General features: G+C 38.1%; 1 long non-coding RNA gene across 1 annotated transcript; it reads left to right on the forward strand.

The window, feature by feature from the left end:
• Nucleotides 1-5,088: 5,088 nt before the first annotated feature.
• LOC113273659 lies at nucleotides 5,089-19,214 on the forward strand. Its single transcript, XR_003322538.1, has 3 exons — nucleotides 5,089-5,139; nucleotides 10,158-10,161; nucleotides 19,137-19,214. It is a non-coding gene; the product is annotated as an uncharacterized LOC113273659 (long non-coding RNA).
• The last annotated feature ends 1,464 nt before the right edge of the window (nucleotides 19,215-20,678 follow it).

Genomic DNA, 20,678 nt, shown 5'->3' on the forward strand with positions numbered 1-20,678 from the left:
CAAGCAAATGTATGTTGTTTGTATTCGGTATTATTCTGCCTGTACGGTGTAAGGGAAATACTGTATAACTGAATCGGAATTATCTTTTGTTATTACGGTTAGGTTTGCTTTCTTTGAGTACGTCTGTTCCAGTTCCTATTATCGTGCACTCTCGCTGACTGTGTTTATTTTCTGGACTCAATCTCCGATATGATAACCATTAGGTTCCAAATGAACAACTTGATTTCTCAAGGAAAATCGACGACCAAAATGACAAAAATTCTTTCCGGGCATCCCTATATGGTTTCCTTTGGAAGAAAGTTAAGGTCAACACATGATTGCGGTCGATTTTTGTTTGCCCTGGCCAACTCATTAGATAAAAAGAAAAATGGGACAAATTTGAAATTTCTGAAGAGAGCAGCATGTCCAATTGATAAATAACTTATTTAGATACCACAAGTATAAGTGTTTCTATTTTTTCAGAAATAAAAATCAGTTTAAAAATCCAGACATTTTTCGGGGCGGTCCAAAAGGAATTAGGAGCAACACTAAAAGACAAAAAAGGTCATCCAAACGTAACTCTAAGCTACCCCTTATCTCTAATTTTTCGAAATGGCCAATATGTCCTCATATAATCGGGAGCCTACACCATAATCGGTAGGTTAGAGGTGAATCGATAGCTTGAATTGAAACTATACCTATCGATTATAGTGTAGATACTTCGGCTAATAATCCCTTGTATAATTGGTAGGTTATCAAACTTGTAAGACTACCGATTATAAGGAGCCCCATATTCAACCTTGGCCAAATTCCATAGGTTCTGAGGGGTGCAGAGCCAACCATAACCACTTGGCTTAAGTTGTGGATGTAGCCATAATCGGAAACTAAATAGGTTACAAAACCTACCGATTATAAGTTGCCCCAAAATGATTTTTTTCTAAAATCCTTCACGTAATGAATTTTGAAACCTGTTATAATCGGAAGTTTGTACAGCTTAGCAACCTACCGATTATAAGGAGTCCCAGATCGAACCCTTGCCATATTTCATAGATTTTGAGTGTACACAGCCAGCCACAACCACTTGGTTCGTGTTTTGGATGTAGCGGTAATCGGAATTTTAATATGTTCCACAACCTTCCGATTATAAGTTGCTCCAAAATGAGTTTTTTCAAAATCCTTCATGTAATGAATTTTGAAATCTAGCCTAATCGGTAGGATATATTACTTCTTACCGTCCGATTATACGAAGCCCCAAATCCAACCTTTGCCAAAATCCACAGGTTTAGAGGGTACAGAGCCAGGCATAACCATGTGGCTCGTGAATTTTGAAATCCGCTATAATCGGTAGGATATACAACTTATAAAGTTCCCGATTATACAAATAATCGGAAGTGTAATCTTGTAATCGGTAGTCTGGGGTCTATATATTAGTATTTGGAAATTGTTTTTGGGTCATTGTGAGATATCTTCCGATTGAGTGAGAGAAGAAGAAGAAAAAAAGAAGAAGGGGTATATGTCGCCAACTTCCAATTGTTTCCAACTTCCATAAACATGGATGGGTACGAAGAAGAACGTGAAGTTGTTGAAGTTCAAGGTTCACTACCGTTTAGAGATGACGATTTGGGGTATATGTTGAATGATCAAAACTTTAATGGAGATGAAACCCTAGACGACGCTTTCATGGAAGAATATGGAGAATCACCCGAGATTGAAGGTAATGATGCATCAAACGTACATGTATGTTGTTATCAAACTCTAATACCCAAGTTATCCATGTTATGTGCGTTTGTGTGTGTTTTTGAAAGTGAAAATTCGATTTTTGCGTGCATTGAATGCCATGAACGACATATATTCAGTAGTTAATTTAGTACCATATCTACCGATTATTGGAAATCGGATATCTGTTGATGTAATAGTCTGCCGAATATGGAAAAAATCCCCAAATTGAAAGCTTCAATTTCTCACAATCAGAAGTTTTATACATCCACAAACGTCCGATTGTAAAACTTCGCCCCAAATACGAAATTCTCCAAAAATGAAATATTTGTGATTCTTGATATTTCATAATATGTTGTTTATGAATTACTTTTACCTCCGATTATTGAAGTTTTCCTTACAGGAAAATTGTCTATTTCGTTAATCGGTATCTTATGGTCGTAATAGGCTACCGATTAATCTATAATCGGTCTCTCTATGTCCTAATGGTACCTGATTAATCTATAATCGGGTGTGTTGTCTCTAAACTATCTTCCGATTATTAATCAACAACTTGTTCTTATGGTGCATAGGCGATTGTAGCGGTTAATGACGATTATTATTTGAGGCCGGATACTTCCCTACGCTATGCAAACGATTTGGTATGGTCATGAATCATCTTCTATTTTTCCAATAATGTATGTTACATGGTTATGCTTATTATTTTTGTTTTGTTATATGCGCATTTAGATATTTGGAAGTAAGAAGGAGGCAAAGGTATGGCTTGTGAACAAGGCAAAAGAGAATATTGCGTGGTTGTTCAGAACCCTTGTGTGAAGGACGTTAGGTTTGAAATGGTGTGTGGGCGAAGTGGGAAGAAAAAGAGTCACAAGGGAAAGAATAATAAGTATGTAAGAAAGACGCATAGGAAGAAGTACCGAACTCATACACAGAAGATTGGATGCCCATTTAAGATTGTCTTCTATAAGCCCTATGGTAAGGAAAGTAAAGAGTGGAAAATGTCTAAAGTTGCTAATGGTTGTCACAACCACGATGATCCGGATACTCTTATTGGACATGTAATGGTTGCGAAGTTAAAACCACATGAAATGGAGACGATGAGGTCTATGTGTATCACTCCTCAATCGATATTGATTCACAAGATAAGTTAAATGGACGAATTCTTCGACGTGTCCGTTTATTGAACCAATTCGGCAGAAAAGATCAGCGGAGTGGCGGTTGTTTGGGTTACCGGTGTCGGCGCATAATTTTTCGTGAATTCTCCCCAAATAACTCATTATGCCGCCTTGCCTACGTTCTTCTCATCGTCTCAGATTGAACATAGCGCCTACATAAAGATAAATCTTCTTCAATCGTGAACTCCGTTGGATTGATGAATGGTTGGGGCATTATGTTGAAGATGATGTTGGAGAGAGTTTAAAGGTTCCATAGAGGGTAAAAGGATACAATCCTTATATAGAGTTTAGAGTTCCAACGGCTCTATTTTTTGGGGAAACTGTATAATCGGTAGTCAAATAAGGTGATGTAACTTCCGATTATACAGTTGCCCCAACATTGGTTTTTGCAGAAATCTCAAATTTTTCGAATTTGAGAACTAAAATAATCGGTAGATAATAGGACTTCCGATTATACAGTTGCCCCAAATTTTGCTTTTGCAGAAATCTCATTTTTTTCGAATTTGGGAACTAGAATAATCGGTAGTTAACCTGCCTACCGATTCTAAGTTGCCCCAAATTTCTTATTTGACGAAGTCACCAATTTTGGGAATTTAGGAGGTACTATAGTCGGTAGCTTAGTGAGGTTCTCAGTCCTACCGATAGTTATAGAAGCCAGATACGAGTTAGGCACAAAAACACACTTAATCGGTAGTATAATCACGTTAATAAGCTTCCGATTGCGGTACATTAGTCGGACACAAAAAAGCTTCTGATTGTGTAAGGGCATTAACGTATTTTTCGCGTATTTGGACATCCCTTAACGTTGTATATGAGTTAGGAATAAAAAAATTGCCCCTAATTTTTTTGGGATCGCTCCTAAAAATGTCAGGTTAAAAATCTTTTGCATCACAAAAACCTAGCCTTTTGGTTTCTGTAAGTCATTTTGAGATAATATTACCAAACACATATTTTGTTTTTTGATTTTTAGAAGTGGAAAACTAGTCAGTATAGTCACTACTATAGTATGTATCCAAACATTTTGCAAGGGTTAGCTCCCGTATTTGAAGTCACCCATAATTTCCACTTATTAAAAAATGTATATAATTATTTTACTTGCTTTCCCGGTGTCATGAGAGCAGCGTAGGAATCAAATTTAGCAGATCTTGATGCAAGTGAGCCGTGCCGACTGCCTAACTAAAATGAAAATCGAAAACATAATCGTAGTACTTTAGCTGGTAACCCTTCCTGTCACAATTCTAGAAGCCTGAAACCAAAAATTAGAAAATTCAATTAGTTAATTACATTTACTTGTGCATTTTAAGTCGGAAAACTCTAAACTGATCGCGGGTTAAATCTTGGGGTCTCTTCCGACCTACACTGTTTGCGGAAATGATTTAGATACCGAAAAAAAATCCTATGAGAATTACCGAGTGAGAGAGAGGGAATGGGACCCACTTTACCCATCCCCTAACCAAATGCATGAGTCATTCCATCTGACCGTTCATTCCTTACGGGATTTTTCACGGTGTAAATGGCAATGTAGCATTGTTCCACTGTTTGTGGGGCCCTTCCCTTAAAACCAACCCTACTAGACCACAGTTCAAGGGGTGTACCACCCATAAGCAAAACTAAAAAGGGTTTTTCAACAATATGCCCCTCTTTATAATTGTAATTACAAATATGTCACTCTTTCAAACAGAATTAGAAGTATATCCCTCTGTTAAGTTTTCCCATCCGAATTTTTGAAAACAAAAATACGTTGCCACGTCACACGTATTTACACCCAAATGTGGACAAACCTGCCCTCAACATTTAATATAGGTAGTTAACTGTACAAGCTGACGTGGCTATTTGTACACATCATCCAGGATGACATGGCAAATATGACACGTCAGCTCTATGACCCAAATATGACCGTTGAACGGTCATAATATGCTCCATGTACTATAAAACCACCATCTCTTCCATTTTTTTTAATCTGCAGAACATAAAAATCCATAAAAAATCTGCAAAATCATCTAAGTTTTTTCCTACAATGAATGGAGTTATGCACAAATTTAATGTCAGTAGTAGTATGGGTGAGGTATCTAGCAGCAGCAGCAATTGTAACAGTTGATGTTTAATGTGTGAAATAGATAATCATCCACCAATTCAGTGTCCATGGATCTACTCTAGGTGCAAGAATGTACCTTGCAATGGTGTTAGGAGAATGTTGTTGTCTCAAACTGCTGATCTTCCTGGTGAGAAGTTCTTTAACTGCTCCATCTGCAACTATTTTGAATGGTTTGTAAATGCAATAGATGCTGTGAAATCTTTGGATGTTCATCTCCCTTCAAAAAAGTGTTGCTTTGCTTGTGGTGACATAAACCATGTGTTCAATGTCTGTCCATTCCAAAATCAACCTTGTAAGAAGAACTGCAGTGAAAAATACATGCTAAAATTTTGCAGAAATAAACACAACTACCAATTATGTTACCTGCAGTGCAACAATATTAAATGTCAAGACTTCCAGTGGGTCTCTGATGCTGTTTTCCTTGCTGCAAAGTTCAAGGAGAGATCTGCTAAGTTGAAGATGGCTGACCTGTGTAAGCAATTACAAAGCAATCTACAAATGTAATGAAAATAACAAGAAGTAAAAGTAAGTTAATATAAACTACTACTTATATATATACGTATAACTGATCCAAAAGTAGTTGTTTAAACATCATTATCCTTACAATAAACTTATCCAAAGATCATAACCCAACAAACATAAGTAAATTTTCTTGCAAATAACCCAACATTCTAAAATAAAAAAACAAGCAAACTCTACTGAGTTGCAGAGAAAGTGGCAGTCCCTTTGTTATGTGGCTTTGGTACTTGAAAAGTTTGGCTCATAGTCTGGCTGAACCAACCAGCACCATTGACAGACTGGCTAAAAGTCTATCACACAACTCCTCTTCCACCTCTAGCTCCTCTACCACCCCTTCCACCTCTTCCTCTAGATGCAGGTGCAGGTGCAGAAGATGTTGATGGTGCAGTTTGAGATGTTGAAGCTGAGGTGGATGCAGCAACACAAGTTGATGAAGATACTCTACCTCTGCCTCCCCTAGAACCTCTTCCTCTCCTATTCCTGCTCCTGCTCATGCTGGAACTACATTCAGCTGGATCTGGGTAAGTAGTTTCTTGGGTTGCTCCATCTACCATGGCTCTTGGCCTCCTTCCTTTAGGATTAGAACCAACCTCACCACCAGCACAAGTTCTTCTGTTGTGGCCTACTTGGTTGCATCTCCTACATGTCCTCTGTCTCTTCTCACTCACATGCTCATCATGCCCCAACTTTCTCTTCTTAGCAGGTCTTCCTGGTTTCCTCATATCTATAGGTGGTTTGAAAAAAGGCTCTTGAGGCTACAAACAGAAGAAGGAACATAGAAGAAAGAATAAAAGAAGAAGTTATATCTAGTTATTAATGGAGAAACTCAAGACATAAAAGTAACCCTAAAGGAACATGTAAAGAAGTAATAAAGAAGGGAGGGAACAAGATAAGATTCCCAACAACTAAGAAAAAGACAAAGAAAAAAGAAAATAAATAAACAAAGTGAAGTGAAGTATGATGTCCCCTCTACCAAGTCTTCTCTCCCTATTAGTAACTGCATCTAAGTGGCATAAGTGGTCTTGTATGCATCAACAGTATAGTATGGACTACAGTAACTACAAAACAGACAAACAACCACTACATGAGTAACTGTAATTAGTTCAATACATTCAATAAACATACATAAATGCATGGAAAACAAACTTATTCTGCCCAATTAGGTCTTAAAGTCTTCAAAACACATACAACATGTTGACAGGGAAAGCCCCTTCATTGCCATTGATGATAACTACAAGTCTTGTTAATCAGATCAATTTGGAATACAGATTGTGAATTGATGTTACTTGATAACTGTTAGGCTTATATAGATGTGTAAATAAGCTGAATAAATGGATGCCTACAGTGATACCGCAAGTGCACGGTGTTGATGCAGTGAGTGCAAAAGTACGGGTCGAATCCACAGGGACTTGGGGTGTTATGAAGTTTTCCTAGCTAAGCTAGATCTCTAAGTGTAGCAGTGGAAGTGAGCTAATGAAACAAAGGCAATAAGCCTAAGGCAGTGAAGTGACAGCAAAGAAGTAAAGGGAATCAAATAAAAACAAGAAACAATAAAGGAAAGAGGGATTTTGGGTGAAGACTAGGGATTAGATTCCACCATTTCACCTAGACTAAGTTATCCTAGTTCCACATAAATCTTGTCCCTTGTATAGTTATCAGTGAGATTCTTGGCTCAACTGACTAACTAGATGGCAGTGGAGGTTCTATGCCTGCTGCTCATCAAAGGGTTGGGTTAGAAAGGAAGCTAAAGGCACTAAGATAATTCTAACTAGTAGTAGTTGGGGCTCTCACACTGCAACTACCCATAGAGAAGCCACTTAGGTGTTTTAACAACCTAAAGGATGTTCTAATCACAACTAAAGTATTCATCCTAAGTACTAATTGTCTGATTTAGAGTACAACTAGTCAGAGGATTCATAACAGACAATTAAGCATGAGCTGTAGCACAATCACATAGTGGTGTTCTAACTACAATGCATACATGATATGCACTGTGAGAGCAAAATGTAAAGTGCTTTGATTAAGACTATCCTAAACATTTCAAGCACAACAAGAATTATGTTTATAACTGAATGAAACTTAGCAATGGCTCAAAGGGTTTCCTCATCACCCTAGCTATGAGCTTAGAACATGGAAATTACACTTGAAACAACATTGCATTCAAACAAAACATGAACTGAAGATAACACAGTTGAGGAACTGGCTAGTCCAGTCCTCTTGAGTGAAGCTCTGGCTAGCCCAGGCATACCCTAAACATACTACATCGTTTCCCTTTTATAGCTTACAACAAAATCCCTAATTTCACAAAACCCTAAAATTTGCAAACCCTAACTTTTGGGGAAAATCAAATTCGACATACCCATGTGTAAATTGGCTTCGACCCATGCTTCTTGATATCCCTCTGATGCTCTTCCTGCTCCAATTGATGTAATGCAACCCTAGCTCGAGTTGTTTCATCAACTCCACAGTTAAGCTCAAATACAAACCCAAAAGTTAACTTATATTACAAGCCCAACAAAAAAATGGAAAAAATTATTACAAGCCCACAAATTAAAAATGGAAGCCCACAGGTTGGGTTCTCTTAATGGGTTTAGGCTTACTTGCTTAAGCACAGCCCAGCTGCTCAGTTTGGTTGCAAAAGCCCAGTTGGGCTTTGGATCACAGCAACAGCAGCTCCAGCAGGAGGTAGCAGCAGGAGAAGCAGCTCAGCAGCACCACAAGTTCAGCAGCACCACAAGCAGTAGCTGAACAGGGGCAATGTTGCAGGCTTGGCAGCAGCAGCTCTACAGGTTCAGCACAGAAGCAAGCTGCACAGGCCAGCAGCACAGGGAAGAGGAAGAAAGTAGCAGCAAGTGGCAGGCCCAGCTGCAACTCAATCAGCAGCAACAACAAGGGCTTAGCCAAGCAAAACAGAGTCACAACAGCACAACAACAGGAGCACCTGGAAAGCTCAACAGAAGCTGTCAAGAACAACAAGGGAAAATGATGCAAAGATGAAAAATTATGCAAAGATGAAAATGCAAGTTATGATGCACTAAATGCTTATACTAAGATGCAAAGACTTCACTACACGACACCAAGTCCTCGGCAGCGGCGCCAAAAACTTGGTAGGCTTATATAGATGTGTAAATAAGATGAATAAATGGATGCCTACAGTGATACCGCAAGTGCACGGTGTTGATGCAGTGAGTGCACAAGTACGGGTCGAATCCACAGGGACTTGGGGTGTTATGAAGTTTTCCTAGCTAAGCTAGATCTCTAAGTGTAGCAGTGGCAGTGAGCTAATGAAACAAAGGCAATAAGCCTAAGGCAGTGAAGTGACAGCAAAGAAGTAAAGGGAATCAAATAAAAACAAGAAACAGTAAAGGAAAGAGGGATTTTGGGTGAAGACTAGGGATTAGATTCCACCATTTCACCTAGACTAAGTTATCCTAGTTCCACATAAATCTTGTCCCTTGTATAGTTATCAGTGAGCTTCTTGGTTCAACTGACTAACTAGATGGCAGTGGAGGTTCTATGCTTGCTGCTCATCAAAGGGTTGGGTTAGAAAGGAAGCTAAAGGCACTAAGATAATTCTAACTAGTAGTAGTTGGGGATCTCACACTGCAACTACCCATAGAGAAGCCACTTAGGTGTTTTAACAACCTAAAGGATGTTCTAATCACAACTAAAGTATTCATCCTAAGTACTAATTGTCTGATTTAGAGTACAACTAGTCAGAGGATTCATAACAGACAATTAAGCATGAGCTGTAGCACATCACATAGTGGTGTTCTAACTACAATGCATACATGATATGTACTGTGAGAGCAAAATGTAAAGTGCTTTGATTAAGACTATCCTAAACATTTCAAGCACAAAAAGAATTATGTTTATAACTGAATGAAACTTAGCAATGGCTCAAAGGGTTTCCTCATCACCCTATCTATGAGCTTAGAACATGGAAATTACACTTGAAACAATATTGCATTCAAATAAAACATGAACTGAAGATAACACAGTTGAGTAACTGGCTAGTCCAGTCCTCTTGAGTGAAGCTCTGGCTAGCCCAGGCATACCCTAAACATACTACATCGTTTCCCTTTTATAGCTTACAACAAAATACCTAATTTCACAAAACCCTAAAATTTGCAAACCCTAACTTTTGGGGAAAATCAAATTCGACATAAACATGTGTAAATTGGCTTCGACCCATGCTTCTTGATGTCCCTCTGATGCTCTTCCTGCTCCAATTGATGTACTGCAACCCTAGCTCGAGTTGTTTCATCAACTCCACACCTAGGTCAGAGAGATGTGGGTTTGGGGAAACGACTAGGATAGGAAGAGAAAACTGTGGTGCGTACGGGTTTTGGTAGAGGCGGAGAGGGGTGTAGTGAAGCTCGAGGAGCAGCAGTTGCAGGCTGCCATGGTCGGGTGGAAGGAGGAGCTGGTTTGCAGAGGAAAAGAGAATTTGGGGAAAGAAGAAAGAACCTATGGGGAAGAGGAAAGGGTCTGTTTGTTTTGGGAATAGGGTATTCGATACTAGGGTGTTAGCGGACGCATCAGTATTTGATGTTTTGTGAGGGAAAGGCGTTGGATGGAAAGATGAGGGAATAATCCAAAGGCGCAATGGGGATGGATGTGGAGCGACCGTTGGATGATGGATACATCAAAACTGACGGTCCAAGATGGAGTTAGGTGCTGTGGTGTGAAGCGGTTGTAGCAAATTTGATGTATTGGCGATGAAGCGACCGTTGGATTCAGCTGAGGATCCAATCTGACGACTACAGGAGAAGTGGGTATGGATAATGGAAATGGATTTGGGTAAGGGTTTTGGGCCTTGGGTATGCCAAGCCCATATCTTCTTTAAGAACAATTTCTTCCTTGTTAAGCCCATTTCTAGCCTCTTGGTCTTGCGCACAACATTCTTCTCAGCTTCCTTGCTTGATTCCTCTCGGCTTCGACCACTTTTCTGCTCTTTTCGCTCCGTAATTCCATCCAAACTTTATTTATAACCTAAAAATGCAAAATTAATTAATAAAAATATTTATTCTTGAAAACAACGAAAACACAAAATATGGGATAAAATGTAGAATTAATGCATAAAAGATGAGTTAAATGCCAAGAAAAATATATAGAAATATGCACTTTTTAGCACTCATCAAATACCCCCAAACCTGAATTTTACTTGTCCTCAAGTAAAACAAAACTAAGGAAATCCTACCTATACCACTGTCGCTGGTCTCTCGATTGCATTTAGCGAATGCAATAAGCCTTTTAAACCACTAAGTGTCCCTAGTGGACGAGTGAAGTCTCGTGAAGGTTTGCTTAGAACGTACGTACAAAGTTCTAGGACAAAATATAAGCTAAGATTCCATGAAATGTGACATGTGCAAGATAGTAGAAGCCTACAGCAAAATGGAGATGTCAATCTAGCTATCAAAGGCACAATCCTAGCACTGATAACAAATAAAGACATGTGATAAGAGTGTAAAGTGTATCTACACATGTGTAAAGAAAGATCGGATGTTATGACTACTAATCACCAAGAGATAGTTTCTCAGGCTAAGAATCGAGGTCGAAATCTAGCTAGCTGTCCGGACTTTACGAGAATTGTGAATGAGTTGGAGGTATTTCACAATTACTCGCGTTGTACATCAATGGCATACACCCTTCCTTGCTTATTATAATACAACAAAAGATGACTCTTTACATGACTCTTATTTAGATAGACTACTCTCTTTTATTTTTGGAACAAGAGAGGATGGAATTGATAAATACTTGATTTTTTTTTTTCTGAATTTTTCTGATTTTTTTTATATACATCGTTTTTTTTTTTTTTTTTTTTTTTTTTTTGATAAGGAAACACTTTTGATACATAACAAAAGAAACAAAAAATTACATGACATTTGCAAGAGGTAGCCCTTTTTGATGCACCCAGTTAAATTCGATGGTTGTCTTTCTTAATGTAACCTCCACCTTCTATCCCAACCAACCAAAGAACAAGCTAGTCAAGTTTCGTTCAGTATTCTAAAGTGATTGGCAACTAAAACTTCCGATAGAACACCTCAAGGATGAGGCTATACATGTATTGGTAGATCGTGCGCGTGCAAGTTTCTTATCACTATGTGAATTGTGCTAGAATCAGGGTGCCTAAATATCTAGACTAAGAATCCTATTTACATTTGCACAAGAGTCAACATTTCAAGGTAAATGAGCTCCATTTTTATTTTTTTTCAATTTTTAATTTTTATTTTGATTTTTTTTTCATTTTTTTCAAAAAGAAGGAGTTCTTGTTTTCAATTATGGCATATTATCAAAGTATCTACTTTTCACCCCCAAACCTAAACTAAACATTGTCCTCAATGTTTCAAAATATGAACAAAATTATAATACAACATATGAAGAGGATCATGTTGAGTAGAGAAAAAGGAAAGAGAATACCCGATTTCGGCGAAAGCAATATTAGAACTCCGTTATTCAAGGCAAGAATCCAACATATGTCAGCCGAGATCATATTGGATTAGCAAAATATATACAAAAGGAACAAAAGGGTTTTAAGAAATTTTATCTACTGGATTATATACAAAAATTCACCATACACTAACAATCTAAAGAGTTGAGGATCAACCCAAAAGACAAAGTGTAGAGGTTTCAACAGCTTCACACAAATATAACAGGAAATAAACGCAAGTGAAACTGTGAAACAAAATGAGCTACCCCCAAACCTGGATTTTTCAACGGACAAAATTTTGGAAACAAAATCTCGCAGTTTTGGGGGTTCATCATGCACAAGGTCTAGCTCGAAATGAACTGTGCTAGGGACGGGCAAACATGCTAATTCCAACTGTGGCTCCTCAAAGATATTATACTTAGATGCAAAATAGTCCAAAAGGACTTGGGAAGCACACAGTTCCAAACCTAGATTAGGGACTCTCAGAAAAGTCGGTTTGACAATATGGGTACAAACCAAATCTAGGTTGGGTGGAAGGCCATCAGATTGTGACTTATGTAGGACGATAGGCACTCATTACTAATCACATCAACATCTCCTAAGTCTTCTACACGTGTCACAACATGCTCACAATCATCAAACAAATTGGCCAGATCACAATCAGAGTCATCAAATCATCAACATCATCAATTTATTCTCATGCATCGACAAATCAGGAGAAATATCACAATGTGACCTAGGTAGAGAATCAGACACATCAAATATATTTTCATGCATATTAGCATTAGTGTCTACAGAAGATTCAACTATTCCTATGTCATGCTCATCTTCGCAGAATAATTGTACGAGTCCCATGTCAATATCAAAATCATATGAATTACAATGAGTATTAGAAAAAACAACATTCATGAAGGTCGAGGGCGAGAAGCCATATGTTATTGAACCAACAGGTTCCACAATATTTTCATGTTCTTCTAACATATCATCATAATCATCATCATGGTAGCATGCATATTGGTCCTCATTAACAGTGGTGGTGTCATTAGTCGATTCATGTTCCTCTAAATTAGGTTCATATTCAACATCATTTACATGAATGGGACTATACACTTCATTAGGGACAACATACATTTCCTCATGAATTTCCTCCTTTTGTAGGTGAAGCAAAATATGATCTAAATATGCCTGAATTCGTGATGTAGATCTATCAAAGTTTTGCTTACTGAGTCTGAAAGCTTCTGTGGTGGAGTCTAAATTCATGGGAGTACAAAATTCTTCATGTTCAAATTGTGGTGAATGGTACATGTGTGCATGGTCATTAGGGTTTACAAAATATTGATCGCAACCCTCAAAGGATTGATTATGGTCCCAATGACTACCATTCTTACAATTTATGGGCATTTCATACCTTGGATTTTCTCTAGATTGCCTAAAATTATGTAAAATATGACAATTCTCAACAGGGTGGTCTAAACTACCACATGCGGGACATGCATAGATTTCAGGTTGCCTAAGAAAATTAGATGTGACAGATTCCTCATGTGATTGCATTTCTAAAGCTGCGATTCGAGCTTCTAATTGATCGATCAGTGATGATTGTGTGAGTGAGGCACTAGCAAAATGTTCATTTTCACGTTGTGGTGAATGATACATCTGTGAATAGTTATTAGGGTTCATGTATTGAGGCTCGGGACTTTGAAAATGTCCATAATAATTCCTATAACGATTGACATCATGGTCTATGGGAGGTTCATAACGTGGAGTATGTCCATACGCAAGTTCTCTAAGGGATTTGTTGTATTCCCCAACTGTAGACCAAGATCTAGACATGATTTGGCTCAAAAGCTAAGTAACTATGTTACAAAGCCCAAAATTTGGTTTTTAATGGGTTGGATTTTGGGTGTTTTGGGTAACATTTGGTTTTGTCGGGTTTGAAAAAGAAATTTGGTTTTTGGGTTTTAGAAAATTTGGACTTAATGGGAAAAGAAAACACTTTGGTTTATTGGGTTTTGAAAACTTTGGTTTTATGGGATAAAAGGCCAAGCCCACTGTTGGATTTTGGAAAAATTGTTGTGAAACAGAGCCCAACTTTCGGCCTAGAGTTTGGGTACACGGCCCACTAACGACTTCACAGCAAGCCCAGAAACTAACGAAGCCCAGCTGAGTTGGTAGGTTCAGTTAAACTTGTTTAGGTTGTTTGTTGGGTTTTTGAAACCCAAAATTTTGATAGGGACAATCCCACAGTTAAGCTCAAATACAAACCCAAAAGTTAACTTAAATTACAAGCCCAACAAAAAAATGGAAAAAATTATTACAAGCCCACAAATTAAAAATGGAAGCCCACAGGTTGGGTTCTCTTAATGGGTTTAGGCTTACTTGCTTAAGCACAGCCCAGCTGCTCAGTTTGGTTGCAAAAGCCCAGTTGGGCTTTGGATCACAGCAACAGCAGCTCCAGCAGGAGGTAGCAGCAGGAGAAGCAGCTCAGCAGCACCACAAGTTCAGCAGCACCACAAGCAGTAGCTGAACAGGGGCAATGTTGCAGGCTTGGCAGCAGCAGCTCTACAGGTTCAGCACAGAAGCAAGCTGCACAGGCCAGCAACACAGGGAAGAGGAAGAAAGTAGCAGCAAGTGGCAGGCCCAGCTGCAACTCAATCAGCAGCAACAACAAGGGCTTAGCCAAGCAAAACAGAGTCACAACAGCACAGCAACAGGAGCACCTGGAAAGCTCAACAGAAGCTGTCAAGAACAGCAAGGGAAAATGATGCAAAGATGAAAAATTATGCAAAGATGAAAATGCAAGTTATGATGCACTAAATGCTTATACTAAGATGCAAAGACTTCACTACACGACACCAAGTCCTCGGCAGCGGCGCCAAAAACTTGGTAGGCTTATATAGATGTGTAAATAAGATGAATAAATGGATGCCTACAGTGATACCGCAAGTGCACGGTGTTGATGCAGTGAGTGCACAAGTACGGGTCGAATCCACAGGGACTTGGGGTGTTATGAAGTTTTCCTAGCTAAGCTAGATCTCTAAGTGTAGCAGTGGCAGTGAGCTAATGAAACAAAGGCAATAAGCCTAAGGCAGTGAAGTGACAGCAAAGAAGTAAAGGGAATCAAATAAAAACAAGAAACAGTAAAGGAAAGAGGGATTTTGGGTGAAGACTAGGGATTAGATTCCACCATTTCACCTAGACTAAGTTATCCTAGTTCCACATAAATCTTGTCCCTTGTATAGTTATCAGTGAGCTTCTTGGTTCAACTGACTAACTAGATGGCAGTGGAGGTTCTATGCCTGCTGCTCATCAAAGGGTTGGGTTAGAAAGGAAGCTAAAGGCACTAAGATAATTCTAACTAGTAGTAGTTGGGGATCTCACACTGCAACTACCCATAGAGAAGCCACTTAGGTGTTTTAACAACCTAAAGGATGTTCTAATCACAACTAAAGTATTCATCCTAAGTACTAATTGTCTGATTTAGAGTACAACTAGTCAGAGGATTCATAACAGACAATTAAGCATGAGCTGTAGCACATCACATAGTGGTGTTCTAACTACAATGCATACATGATATGTACTGTGAGAGAAAAATGTAAAGTGCTTTGATTAAGACTATCCTAAACATTTCAAGCACAAAAAGAATTATGTTTATAACTGAATGAAACTTAGCAATGGCTCAAAGGGTTTCCTCATCACCCTAGCTATGAGCTTAGAACATGGAAATTACACTTGAAACAATATTGCATTCAAACAAAACATGAACTGAAGATAACACAGTTGAGGAACTGGCTAGTCCAGTCCTCTTGAGTGAAGCTCTGGCTAGCCCAGGCATACCCTAAACATACTACATCGTTTCCCTTTTATAGCTTACAACAAAATACCTAATTTCACAAAACCCTAAAATTTGCAAACCCTAACTTTTGGGGAAAATCAAATTCGACATAAACATGTGTAAATTGGCTTCGACCCATGCTTCTTGATGTCCCTCTGATGCTCTTCCTGCTCCAATTGATGTACTGCAACCCTAGCTCGAGTTGTTTCATCAACTCCACACCTAGGTCAGAGAGATGTGGGTTTGGGGAAACGACTAGGATAGGAAGAGAAAACTGTGGTGCGTACGGGTTTTGGTAGAGGCGGAGAGGGGTGTAGTGAAGCTCGAGGAGCAGCAGTTGCAGGCTGCCATGGTCGGGTGGAAGGAGGAGCTGGTTTGCAGAGGAAAAGAGAATTTGGGGAAAGAAGAAAGAACCGATGGGGAAGAGGAAAGGGTCTGTTTGTTTTGGGAATAGGGTATTCGATACTAGGGTGTTAGCGGACGCATCAGTATTTGATGTTTTGTGAGGGAAAGGCGTTGGATGGAAAGATGAGGGAATAATCCAAAGGCGCAATGGGGATGGATGTGGAGCGACCGTTGGATGATGGATACATCAAAACTGACGGTCCAAGATGGAGTTAGGTGCTGTGGTGTGAAGCGGTTGTAGCAAATTTGATGTATTGGCGATGAAGCGACCGTTGGATTCAGCTGAGGATCCAATCTGACGGCTACAAGAGAAGTGGGTATGGATAATGGAAATGGATTTGGGTAAGGGTTTTGGGCCTTGGGTATGCCAAGCCCATATCTTCTTTAAGAACAATTTCTTCCTTGTTAAGCCCATTTCTAGCCTCTTGGTCTTGCGCACAACATTCTTCTCAGCTTCCTTGCGTGATTCCTCTCGGCTTCCACCACTTTTCTGCTCTTTTCGCTCCGTAATTCCATCCAAACTTTATTTATAACCTAAAAATGCAAAATTAATTAATAAAAATATTTATTCTTGAAAACAACGAAAACACAGAATATGGGATAAAATGTAGAATTAATGCACAAAAGATGAGTTAAATGCCAAGAAAAATATATAGAAATATGCACTTTTTAGCACTCATCAATAACTCTGACCATATACATCACCACTAATCCTAAACTGACCAGTACAATCTTTCATCTTCTCAATCAACTTCATAGCTTCAGGTACTAATTGTCCATTTTGCCAATTCAAAGAAAACTGCTTTCTCATATACCACATGCCCATTATTAATTGTCCATACATTAGGCCCAAGGTACAAATGGGTTTGTCTCTAAGTTTCCTAATCATATTGTTGAATGACTCTGAGAAGTTATTGTTCATATGTTCACAACAACAAGAGGGGTCAAAGAAAGCTCTAGACCACTGGGTTGGATCCTCATTCATCATATATTGAGCAGCAACAGCATTTTCCAGCACCAAGGCATCCATATGGAACTGATCAAACAACAACATGACTGTTACTAATAATGCATCACATACAAACACAACAATTCATGACATACTTAGTCGGAGTAGTACACAATCAAAAAAACAACAATTATATTACCTTCCAGTGACTGAACTTATAAGCCTTGGAAGCATTCCAAATCATATTATGTATCTTTGACCCCCTTATAGTGAGTCTTCAAATTCTTGAACATGTGTCTGCAAAACAAACAAAACAAGTATTAGTTGGTAACCCAACATAAATATAACATAATGGTTAAAAAAAAGAAAATATGGTAAAAATAATGAAGAGTCCTAAAACAGTATCTGTGTGGTCTATTTGGGAATAAAGCAGCAACAACCTCTATCAAACCTTTTTTCCTATCAGAAATGAAAGTAATTCTTTCATCTGATTCAATCAGGGGCTTTAACTGCTTCAAAAACAAATACCAATTCTCAAAACATTCATTTCTGACCACTTGTATTGCTAATGGTTCCACCTGGTTCTGTGCATCCAAACCAGTAGCATCCATAAGAACACCTCTCATCTTTCCAGTTAGGTGACATGCATCAACAACAATCACTTTTCTGCAACCATTTTTCCACCCATGAATTGGAGCATGAAATGCAATCATCATTGACTCAAAGCAATTATCATCCCTGAAACATTACATAAACATTATACAAACATTGTACATACAAACACATCATAATAACCATTATACAAACATTACATAAAAAAAAACAAAGGTTATAACAATTTACCTTCCAACACTGTAATTTGCTGCAGAACCAGGATTTGTCCTTGCCACCATGTCTACAAATGATGGAACCATTTTATAAGAGTCTTCATAACTTCCATGCATTTTCTCCAAGAACATAGTCCTTGCTTTCCAAGCAACATGATATGGCAGACTAGTGTTGTGAGAAGTGTAAAGTTCATCAACAATGTCCCATGGTTGCTGAAGGAATCCACCAGTCCTCAGCTTCTCATACAGATATTAAGCAACAAACTCATTGGCTGACGTGTTTCTGCTTTATAGATCTCCAACACATGTATGCTCCAGATTCATACTTCTAACAGTGAAAGTCTTCTCCCCCTTTGTATTTGAAGTAAAAATATGAAACTTACAACCTTCAGACTTATGATACCTGTATTTCACTCTTATCCTGATATTGTCACAATGCTTCAAAATATACTGAAACTTCTTTATCACTGCATAACTCCTGAGATGCTTCTTAAACTGAAACTTTTCTTCAAACTGCATACCCACCTCCATTAAATCAAGTTGATACATTACAGGACCATCATCAATAGGAAAGAACTCTTCATCTCTATATGCAATATGTGGACCCCATTGTTGATCCCATTGTTGGTAAAATGATTGAAGGTCCTCTGTTTTATCCTTCCCATCTTCAGAGTCAGAGTTATAAGTTGAGTTACCAAGGTTGTTGTCTTCATCCATAGGTACTGGAGCAACTACAACACTTTTTCCTTTCTCCCCTTCATGTACATCATTTTCTACATATTCTGCAAAAAGAGTATTGTTAGTCATCATAACACATTACATATAAAGAACAAAATCATACATTACTAAAAACTTCAACATTACCTTCCTTTCTAAAGTTCTTCCAGAACTCATCATCAAAGTAACTGTCAATAAAATCTCTGACATCAGCTATGTCAATATCATTTTCCTCATCATCAGAGCATGGTGGACTTCTATCATCATCAACTGGATGGCACAGATCCTCTTCCACATTATCTAGTTGAATGTTCTCATACTCTACATCCACATTATCATCTGGATGACACATATCCTCATCATTCAAAAGTAACCTCTCAAATGAAGCATTTATTTTAGCATCAATTGACTTAGAAACCAACCTTGGAATTTTCCTAGTAGCAAGAGAAACTAATTTTGAATTGCTAACATCCTTGTTCTTAGGTGTAGAAAACACAAAGTCATCTTCATGTGTCACATTCTTCTTAGGTGTAGAAAACACCATCTCAGAGTCACTTGTCACCTTCTTAGTAGGTCTTAAATACATAACTTCATTAGTAACCCATGAAGATGATGGGCATTCATCACCAGACCTCAAGACCTTGTCACTAATAAAAAGTAAAGATGCACATAACCATCATCTTGATATTCAGCCTTCTTCCACATTGAAAAGAACTCTTCATCATTGGTAATCAGCTCTGGTATGTTATCAGGAGTAAACCAAAAAAAATTCAGCATCTTAGTTTCACTTATCTTAATCTCCCACATAATCATATCAGTCAACATGTCCAGACCAAACATACTTCAAATCCAAATCATGATAAAAAAGTGTATTTGTTACTAGTGAAAAGTTCAACCCTAAAATTCCTTTTTGGGTACCTAACAAATCTTCTTCTGCACATACAACAAGCAGAAAACCATACAAACAATTCAGCAACCATATACACATACAGAAATATAAATAATACAAACAATTCATATTGTAACATACATATGAAGCATTTTCACCAGTCAAAATCATCCATGAATCGACAAATTATAAAATCCCCAAATTTTAAAATTAGGGTTTCGAAAAAAATCCCAAATTTATAAATTAAACTAGGAATTCGAAAAAATCAGTGACAAAGAAAAGGGTAAATGGATCGAATCAAGTTCATTTCATCTAACAAATCGAAAAAACCCTAAACCCTAAATCTACAGAATCATATCGAGAACAAAAGCATAATAAAGAAACACTTTTAATACTGATTCGAGCAATCCATAAACCCTAAAACTACAGGAATAGATCTACACATAAACCTAATAACTGAAAATACATGAACTGAAACCCTAAAACTACAACATATTTTCGAGAATCAAAAAAAAACAAAAAAAACAACAAGTTTTACCTTACATTGGTCGAATCCCTTTCATCTTTACTCATCTTCACTATCTTCGATTACCCAGTAATAGTTCAGTTCTTCATCTACAGAAACGCAGAAGAGACGGAGAAAGGGAAGAACATAAGATAGAGGCGGTAGCGAGGGAAAGTGATTAGGTTTAGAGTTTAGGGTTTTCTCGCCTTCAATTTATATCAACATCTTTATCCGTACGATCATACGTGTCTTATTTATTAGCCGTCCAGATCGTTTCAGTGAATTTGTTACACGTGTCCTTTTATCCGACGTGAGATTCATCCTCGAGATGGATCCGATTATCGACTTCAGATTAACTCGAGTTTATATGTTGGCAGGGATAAATCAGAAATTCATTCTGATTATTTAATGTTTAGTGCTGGGACCAATTCGAGTTAACTCCGATCTGGACGGGAAACACTAACTGAAGGACACTTCTCTAATTCTATTCGAAACAAGGACACTTCTCTAATTTATATATTAGCAGAGGGACATATTCGTTTAATTCCCAACTAGAAAAGCAAAAGATTTGAGTACTTTTTTGTCGGGGGAAGATAGCATATATTTGCACCATGCTCGCCTTTTGCAAACCTCCGCT

The sequence above is a fragment of the Papaver somniferum genome, chromosome 4 (genome assembly GCF_003573695.1).
Source record: "Papaver somniferum cultivar HN1 chromosome 4, ASM357369v1, whole genome shotgun sequence".
NCBI classification, from domain to species: Eukaryota; Viridiplantae; Streptophyta; class Magnoliopsida; order Ranunculales; family Papaveraceae; genus Papaver; species Papaver somniferum.